General features: G+C 41.2%; 1 non-coding gene across 1 annotated transcript; it reads left to right on the forward strand.

Annotated features, from left to right (window-relative positions):
• Positions 1 to 439: 439 nt before the first annotated feature.
• trnam-cau (transfer RNA methionine (anticodon CAU)) lies at positions 440 to 511 on the forward strand. The gene has a single exon. It is a non-coding gene; the product is annotated as a tRNA-Met (tRNA).
• The last annotated feature ends 9,637 nt before the right edge of the window (positions 512 to 10,148 follow it).

Here is a 10,148-nt window from a genome sequence, read left to right on the forward strand (position 1 = left end):
AAGAATGTATCTCACTCTCAAATACAAAACAGCGGTCTGACGGTTTCAGCACAACATTATAACTTCTGCTTGGTAAAACAAAATATTATGAAATGTCATCTCCACCGTTAGTAATTCCAAAACCTCCCTTCGCCGTCCAATAAAATGTGAACGGTTCTTGTCTGTTCTGTCGCTCTCTGAGTGTGCTGACATCTACTGGTCAGAGCTGAGAAGTGCAACAGAGCTGAACTTTTTTTTAAATTCAATGGATATGAGATTCGCTGGCTCGGCCATCATATTTATACAACCGGGAACACGTTTGTACTGCAGGGAAGCATTTTACACAACAACAAAGAACATTTCTCAACACCAGAGAACACAATTCCACAGCAGGAAATATATTCTAAACATGTGAAACACTTTAACACCATAATGGAACAGTTGACATTAAAGACAAAGCAGCAGAGTGGCGCAGCGGAAGCGTGCTGGGCCCATAACCCAGAGGTCGATGGATCGAAACCATCCTCTGCTATTTACATTCTTATTAATGCCCAAAGGGAACATTTTCTGTTGCCCACAATCATGTCTGTTATTTCATCAGTTTCTTCTTTCCAGTGCAAAAATTAATGGATTCAAGCTGTAAATGCTGCAAACACATCCCAGCCAATGCTTTCCCCTTTCCCTCAGCCCATCCCTCCCAAAGAACCTCCTATTCACTATCTCTGTATGATTACCTGAATAAAAAAAAAACATCTTCTTGGATGGAAACAATATCGTCAAGGTCATATTTTTTAAAGTTAATTCACGGGATGTCGGCTTCGCTGGCTGGGCCGGAATTTTTTGCCCATCCCGAGTTGCCCTTGAGAAGGTGGCGGTGGGCTGATTTCTTGAATCTTGCGTTCCGTGTGGTGTAGGTACACCCACAGTGCTGTTAGGAAGGAAGTTCCAGGATTTTGACCCAGCGACAGTGAAGGAACGGCGATATATTTACAAGTCAGGATGATGAGTGACTCGAAGGGGAACTTAGCCGCAGGTTTTCCGAACTATAGGACACCCTGCAGTAATTCGTCATCTTTATTTGAACAGCAGCGTCCTCCCTGTGACATGAACCACCGAGAGGGACAAAACTATCAGTATAGCGGAGACAGCATCGCACCAAATACACAGTTCATCATTATCTGGACAGAAATTGTCATTCCTTCTTAATCACTGGTTTAATTTATGGAATACCGTCCCCATTATTAATAACATTAACCATAATAATAAGTAACCATAATTATCATAAAAAATTCATTCCTTCGGGTTTGCATTAGGTACAAATTACACTAAATTATTATTATTTGAGTGCCTCTGATTGTTTCGTGTCTTGTTTTACCTGTTAATAGCTGATTGGAATTTAACGTGCTCAGATTACCACTCATTCCGTCCTTATTGGCCTTACTTGAGGTGATAACCAGCATGTATGTGACCTTTCTGCTCGAACTGAATGTCTGTCTCTAACATATTGCGGTCCCTCATTGCCAGATGCTCATTCACTACCATATTGTTAAGTCATTCTAAATTCCAGTGAGTCTAGATCCAACCTGATCAACCCTTCCTCATTAGAAAACCCCCTCAGTCAAGGGAATATCCCAGTCACCTTTCTCGGGAAATGTCTTCAATGCAAGTATGTCCATCCTTCAGTAATCAGACCAAATCAGCACCCATTATTCTAGGTGTGGTCTCGCCAATGCCCTGAACAGTTGCAGCAAGGCTTCTCCGCTTTTCTATTCCAGTCCCCTTGCAATTAAGAACAACATTCCGCATGCCCCCCTAAGTATTTGATGCACCTGCATGCTAACTTTTTTTCAATGATTCTTTTGCAGCGTCACCCATTTCCATCTGTACTGCAGCATTCTGCAATGTCATCTAAACATTTTTTGTAATTCTTGTACAAGGATCCCTCTGTACCACAGGATTCTGCAGTCTCTCTCCATCTCAGTAATATTCCTCTCTCCTATGCTTCTTGCAGAAGTGGGCAACCTGACATTTTACTACATTGTACTACATCTGCCATTTTATCCCCACTTACTTGAACATCTACATATCTATGCAAACTCTCTGTATCCACCTTACAACTTGCTTTGATTCCTATTTCTGCATCATCAACAATTTTTGCTACCATGCAGTGGGTACCATCATCCAAATTATTAACATCGATCGTAAATGGTAGAGGCCTTAACACTGAACTCTGTATCTGTCCACTAGTTATAGTTTGCCAACCTGAAAATGACCCATTTATCCTGACTCTCTCTTTCCTGTTAGTTAGCCCGTTCTCAATCCATGCTAATATATGAACCCTAACAACATATACTCTTTTCTTGTGTAGTGACATTTTATGTGGCACCTTATAGAATGTCTTTTGGAATACAACTGGCTCCCCGTTATTATCCCTGCTGCTTACATTCTGAAGGAACTCTAAAACAATAATCTAACAAGATTTCCCTGTCTATATCCCCTTCTTAGACTTTTTGAATTACCCTCACCATTTGCCTTCCCTCCTAGTTTTGTGTCATCCGCAAACTTGGCCATAGTACATTAATTTCCCTCATCCAAGCCATTATATATATATATGTGTGTGTGTGTGTGTGTGTGTATGTATATAAATATATTTATATATATATATATATATATATATATAATTAATATATTATGTATTGTCTGGAATTCGTGTGGCATGAATGTTTCTTCCACTTGTCTCCTCAGCTTGGCTATTGTCCAGGTCTTTCTGAATTTGGCCATGAACTGCTTCAGTATCCGAGGAGTCGTGAATGGTGTCGAACCTTGTGCAATCATCAGGTTTCTGACCTTATTTTGGAAGGATGGTCATTGATGAAGCAGCTGAAGATTGTTGGCCCGAGGACACTCCCCTGAGGAACTCCTGCAATGATGTCCTGGAGCTGAGATGATTGACCTCCAGCAACCACAAACATCTTTCTCAGTCGTAGGTATGACTCCAAGCAGCAGAGAGTTTTCCCCATGATTCCCATTGACTCCAGTTATTACACTCGCACTTACTGTTATACTTACCCTGATTGATTTTTAAAAATAATTCTCATCTCCTAGTTTCAATCAATGTCCTAATTTAGAAAGAGAAAAACAGAGAAATCGGCACAAACTAACCAGTTACCTCCTTTCCTGTGAGTTAAAGCATTGAATATTTTGAACTTGGCCGGTTTGCTACAGCCCCTTCCTCTCAGCCCTTTATCTCTCGCCACTCTCACTCTTCTCTCCATCTCTCTCCCTCGCGGCTGCTCCCGAGCAGCTCTGCTGCTCTTCTTTCTCCACCCTCCGGTCTCACTCAGCTCTCACTCTCGGCTCCTCCGGCATAGTCCCAAGTTTCTCACTGTTTAGGAAATTCCTGGATCTTCTTTTTGTTCAAGGTAGATGACCTCACTCTTCCCAATGTTGACCACCACCGGCCACAGTTTTATTCACTCACTGAATCTGTCAATGACCCTTTGAAACTTGCTGCTCCCATATACGCTACTAACCATGTCACCTAACCTAGTGTTATCAGCAAACTTGAATATAGGCTGGAAGTTATTAAAATTTACAATAAAACAGAAAATGCTGTAAAAGCTCAGCAGCCCTGGCAGCATCTGTGTAGAGAGAAACAGAGTTAACGTTTGAGTCCGTATGACTCTTCTTCAGAGCTCGCCACTACTTTACCCTTTTTGTCCCTTATTCAAATTTGTATCCATGCTGTCGCTGCCCCTTTAATCCCAGCTGCTGGAATTTTACCAACAGGTTCATTATGTGGGACTCTTTTAATCCCTTTGGAAGTCCAGACACACATCATCATCCTCGCTTCCCTGGGCAATCTTCTCTGACACGTCACCAAAGAGCTTTATTAAGTATTTCAGTGCTGGTTTTCTGTTAACCAATCTGTGCTGGTTATCCTTTATCAACTCATGTTCTACCGAGTGACAATTAATTTTGTTCTGGATTATTGTCTTTAAACGTTTCCCCACCACCAGCATGAGACTAACTGCTCTGTAGTTACTGGGTTTAACCCTCTCCATTTTAAACACGGATGTAACATGAACAATCTGCAGTTGTTTGGCTTCACTCCCATATCCAAGGAGGATTGAAAGATTGTGGCTCGAGTTTCCGCTATTTCCACCCTTCATTCCCTCAGTAATCCAAGGTGTATCCGATGTGGATCGAGCAGCTTTTCTACTGTGAGCGGTGCCAGCCTTGTGATAGCTTCCACTTCATCTATTTTCATCCTATCCAATTTCCCCACCAATGACATTAGCAGCATCCGCTTGTTTTGTGATGACAGGTTTAGTGCAAAGTTTACGAGGCAAATACCAGGGATGGGCCGGTTGTCTTTCAGGTGAGGTTGAACAGTTTAGGCTTGTATCGCCTGGAGTTCAGGAGAGTAAGAGGCAACTAGATTCAAACCTTTAAGATCCTGACGGTCTTGACAGGGTGAAGGTGGAGAGCATGTTTCCTCTTCTAGCAGAATCTGGAACTAGGGGTCACTGTTTAGAAATAAAGGGTCGCTCATTTCAGACAGAGTTAAGGATTTCTTTTCTATCCGAGGGTCGAGCGTCTTTGGAGCTCTCTTCCTCAAAAGCTGGTGGAAGCAAAGTCTTTGAATATTTCAAAGGCAGAGCTAGATAGATTCTTGATTAACAAGGGGGCGGGGGGATGAACGGTTATTGGGGGGAGGCAGGAATGTGAGGTTGAGGTTACAATCAGATCAGGCAGGGTCTTATTGAATGGCGGAGCAGGTTCGAGGGGCTGAGTGGCCTACTCCTGCTGCTAATTAGTTTGTTTGTATGTTCTCACTTAGTACGTCAGCCATGCCCTCTCCCCGCACAGGATCTCCAAATCAGCCCCACTTTCAGTGACTGCCCTTATGCTGGTAAAAAAATCTTCTGTGTTTTCGGTTGTACCTGCAAATCTTTTCTCATTCGCTCTCTCTTCTGATCTAATTTCCTTTTTCCATTTCCCCTCTGCACTTTCTGTATTCTGCTTGGTTCTGTAATGTATTATGAATCTGACGATTATCATCAATCTTATTTGGAGAACCCACAGAGCACAGGATGTGTAGGCAACAGCTCTCAGCTGTCCCAACATTTCACTGAAATGAGTTGTCTATTTAATTAAAGTTCTGGTTATTTAGAGAGTTCCACTCCTTCCCTCTTGTACTTTTGTTGCAGTATCTCGGTTAAAATTACACAGCAGCTCCTTCCCCCTCTGCACTTAACCCTCACTTGCAAAAAATTGAAATTTTTAAGCCTGCACTCTGAAATTTACTCTCTCTGTGTTTGAGCTCACAGATCTCTTGAGTTCTTGTTTGTAATTTAATTGTTCCACGTAATTTACCTGAAATTTAGGTTTGATTTTGAATATGAATTCATTTGCATTGTAATTCCAGTTTAATTGAATTCAATATATCAACAAACTGGAAGTTTGCTCCTAGTTTCTATGTTTTCAAAGGAAAATCTAGAAGTGACTTATTTGTTCTGCAATAATGTGCCTCGGTTCAATAAATCCTGTTCTGAACAGAATGCTTTATCCAGACAATACATCTACTTGATGAGCTGATGGTGAACGGAGCTCTCACCTTTTACTCTCTGATCTTCACAAGAGTTGATTCAGTTTTGATGTTGACTTGTTCGCTGGTGTCGATTTACTCAGACTCTTCACCTGATTTCTGTGCTGTCCAATGAACCTTTCTCAGCAGAGTTCTCAATAATAACTTGACTTTTCCTCATAGGATTTCAAACTTGATGGTTTTTGAACTATTTATCAAATGATTTAGTTTTGTAAATGTCACAGTCGCTCTCATCATCAGGCAGAAAGTTTAACTGCTGTGTTTTCAAGCAGCCGACAGCTTTATTTGAGATGTCATGGAGACAGGATTTTGGGTTTGGATCCAGTCACAAATCTGGCTGTGATGCCTTGTGGCTCCAGCTGTCATGTGACCTGCCAGGGGATGACATCATAATTGCCCCAGTAATGTAGCTGTGGATCGGGCGGTTTTTTAAACTCTTTCACTGGGACTGACTTGGTCACACTCGCCTTTGAAAAACAAAGGTCTTTCTTCAAATCCCAGAACGGAATTTTCTTGTAACAAGGAAGGCTGACACTCCAGTACTAAGGGAGGAGTTGTCCTTCAGAAGAGACGTTAAAACAAAGCACCGTCCAGCCTCTCATTTTATTGTAAGTGATCGGATGGTGCTACAGCAGCAAACACACGAGCAGTGGAGTTATCCCCGTCCCGAGTACTGGCTGATGTCTATCCATCAATCAACAGCCCGAAGTATGATCACATTGATGTTTGTGGGAGTTTCCTCTGTGCAAATTAGCTGCCCCTTTCTGACAGAAAGTGTATGTTCCTTTTCCCTTAACCAGTTTCGGTTTTGCTCAATTAGACATGAAATCTGACTTAAAACTCAACTCGGGTGGCACTCAAAATCACAACAAATGAATCATTAATAAAGGATAGAGGGTCTAATTGATCAGAATGTGTGAGGGGCTAATGTTTTCTGTATGAAGAACTGATTTCATTAAGTCACTAACCTCAGTGTCCCAGCTCAATGTCACCCTGAGCAACAACTGGCAGCAGGTTTTTGAAGAGATGATTAAATTGGGCCCTGATGTTGATGAAGGTTCCCCCGCGCTATTGAAAGGAGCGCGGGTAATTCTCCCACTGTCTTGACCAACTTTCCTGACTCAATAACACCACCAGAAACTGCTGCACACAAAGAACTAACTGAAGGATCAAAGTTTAAAGTGGAAAACCAAACCCCTTCCCGGCTTCACACAGGAACACATCGCCCTTCAAAAAACTTTCTTCATCAGATCCAATATCTGATCATTGCGAGACAGGCACCTCCTCCTGCCTGAATTCATTATGTGCAGGAATTGGATTTATTTTGTTTCATCAGCTCATAAAAGTATGCATGAGCCGGGAAACTTTCATGATTTCCTGTGTTTCAATGAGAAATTATCAGCTGAAATTTTTAAAAAGACACAGAAAATGCTTGTATCATGGAGCAGGTTTGTCCATCACAGGATTAATACAAACTCACTTCCCGTCCAATCAGTGAGGGATGTCGACACTGAGAGAATATGAACAGAGAGGGAAACAACTGGATTCTAATTCCGCCCCGCTGAAAAAAATACGACAGAATTGGGTTAACAGACAGACGTTTCAGGATTTAAATTCCCAAATATTGATCAAAGGATTGGCAGCATGTAAAATCTAGGAAATGCAGGTTGGAGAGGATAATTTAATTATCTGCAGTATTTACTCGGGGTTGAGTTGTGTGCGGAATTCTAGTTCAGGACTGGAGACTGTCAATATTGAGAGAATAATGGCATCAACAAAGGCTAACACCTCGTTTCAGTTCCCTCCAGATTTAGTTTTTTCTTTATGAAGAGGGTGTGGAGGAATTAACTTCATGAGGCAATATGTACACACTGGATCATAATTTGAAAACCTGCTCGGTCCAGGATTATGAAAATCGGAATATACAAACAGAAGTAAAGTATTCTTCCCTCATGCCTGTTCTGCCATTTAATGAACTCATGACTGGTCTGTATTTTAGCTCCGTCTATCCCTCTTTGTTTTGTAATTCTTAAAGTTCTTACCAAACAAAAGCCAACAGTTTCAGTTTGGAAATTGTTGATTGACTCCCAGCTTTAACGCTTGATTGAGGGAGAGAATTAATTATTTCCACCACCCTTTGTGTGAAGAAGTTACCCCTGAAAGGCTTCGATCTAATTTGAAGCTTATGTCCCCTTCTTCTGGTCTTCCCCCACCAGAGGTAATAGTTCCTCCCGATCTACCCTGTTAAATCATTTAATCATCATGTATATCTCAGTTAGGTCGCCCCTTAATCTTCGATATTCAAGGCATTACGAGACCAGTCTTTGAAATCCGTCATCATTTGAGTCTGGTATCACTCTGGTGAAATTCAGCTGCTCCCACTCGGAGGCTATCCTTCCTGAAGTGTGTTGTCCAGAACTGAACACAGTGATGTAAATGGGATCTAAACAGAGTTTTATAAAGCTGTAGCATGAGCTCCAATCCTTTGTATTCTACTAGCATTGTTACAGTATTTTTACCTTCCTGTCCACTAGCTTTTAATGATGTCTGTACATAGCTTCCTGCTCCTCCACATTTTCCCACATCTCACCACAAAAATAAACAATCCGCTCTATCCTTCATAGGATTAATTAGACAGCCCATCACTTTAAAGTTCATTTGCTAAAACTTGCTCACTCATTGAACTCATCAAGCAAATTTCAACATAAATGTGTTCCCCATGGATTATGTTATGTTTCTGCTCCATCGTCATTAACTTTTTCCATTGCCTCCTTTCATGAATCCTGTCTGATAATCATTCCAGTATAATTTGGGTGAGGAACTGTAATTGTCAGTCTCAGTTTTGATGAAGTCTGAACAAATCCGTGATCTCCAGTGAGATATTGACAAACAACGGATTTCAGTTCTATTTCATTCAAAATGTAACAAAACAGGAAGCAACAATTAATTAATAATATCCACAAACTAACAACTAGGATTGGATTGGAACCAAATTTATGCAAAACACAATAGATTAGCAATCCAGCACCTTAAACTCTCAGTCACCTGGTCACCTGTCTGAGTTTTAGAACACAGTCTCACACCCTTTTTCCATCCATGAGAAGTTGGTAAGAAGGTTCTGAATGAGCAGCCTGGTGCGCAATGTTGGAAATGCAGTTGAAACTGTAAGTGAAAGGAATTTCTATCACATCAGGTCAGGGACTGTTTGGAATGGACCAATGTGAAACATTTCCTGACAAATTAAATTATGACAATAGAAAAGCTTGCAGAGTGTATGTACTCTTCATTGGTTGTCAAACATTCTGTCAATTGGTAAACCGTATTGTATAAGAAAGAATATATTTGGGATGATTTTAAATACCTAGACTAAATCTCCCCTTAACGTTCCCTGTGATAAGAAGAACACTGGCAGTTTTTTCCCAGTCCATCCACATGTGTTATCCTTCACCGCTCATACCATTCCAGTAAATCTCCACTGTACGCTCTCCAAGGTCTTGCTGTTCTTCCCAAAACTATTCCCTAGCCCTCACCAGGATCTTATAATCATTATTATAATGGCATATGCCTCCAATTCTTAAATCACATCTACCCACATAATTCTTGTTAACTAACATATGATGCATTATAGATGAGGATAGGCTTCCATCAATGTTAATTTCCTTAAAGGCGTCGAAAAATGGATTTTCAATCTCTATTAAAAGAATATTGTGAAATTCAGCAATCAGTCATGGACACCCCGCTTCCTTCATTCCACTTATTGCTATTTTTATTTCTGATGATCCGACTTCTTTATCACAAAGGTTTCCCTCTTCTACTGTAAATCCTCTTCAACAAAAGTGCTCATTTTCTCCATCCACAATTTACAACTGCCTTCTTTTATATTTAACTCTTGTTTAAAAAGAGGTACTGGACGGACTGGCTGAACTTTATGTTGGTAAGTCGCAAGGACTTAATGGGATGCAGCTGACGATGCTGAGAGATGTAATAGTGGAAACTGTGAAGTTCCTGGCCAGACCCTTCAGAATTCTATTTGTTTTTGTAATGGACAGCAACAAACCACTTATTTATCCCAGGACACAATATTGAGTTAACGTGAATCGGTGCTGAGCAGGTTCTAACGTCCCGCGTCTCCAATTCTTTTTTACTTCAATGACCGGTCCTTGATGTAAGCTTTTTGCTTCACAACTCTTGTTTATTACGGGAAACAAAGATGAAATGAATTTAATCGGTGCAGAGCAGATTCCAACGCCCGACATGTCAGTTTTGATGTAAGTTTTTTCCTCTAAAAATGAGACCCCACCTCCTGGGAACACAGCAGCAATACTTCCAGGATCTGATTTACAACCTTGAAACTCAGTGAAAGGCTTTCACCCTCCCCTCGGGCTCTGACCGCCGCTCTACCCCCAACATTCCGCTTGGATAAGCAGACAAAACAACTTCCTTCCCAGCAGTCCCCCAGCACAGACTGGATAAAGTCCCAAGCTCGTATCCCGCTAATCTCACATTGCTCCACCGACTTACAGCAGGTATGATCAGCAAGTTTGCAAATGACAAGCAA

This window comes from Cetorhinus maximus, chromosome 31, assembly GCF_964194155.1.
Source record: "Cetorhinus maximus chromosome 31, sCetMax3.hap1.1, whole genome shotgun sequence".
Lineage (NCBI taxonomy): Eukaryota > Metazoa > Chordata > Chondrichthyes > Lamniformes > Cetorhinidae > Cetorhinus > Cetorhinus maximus.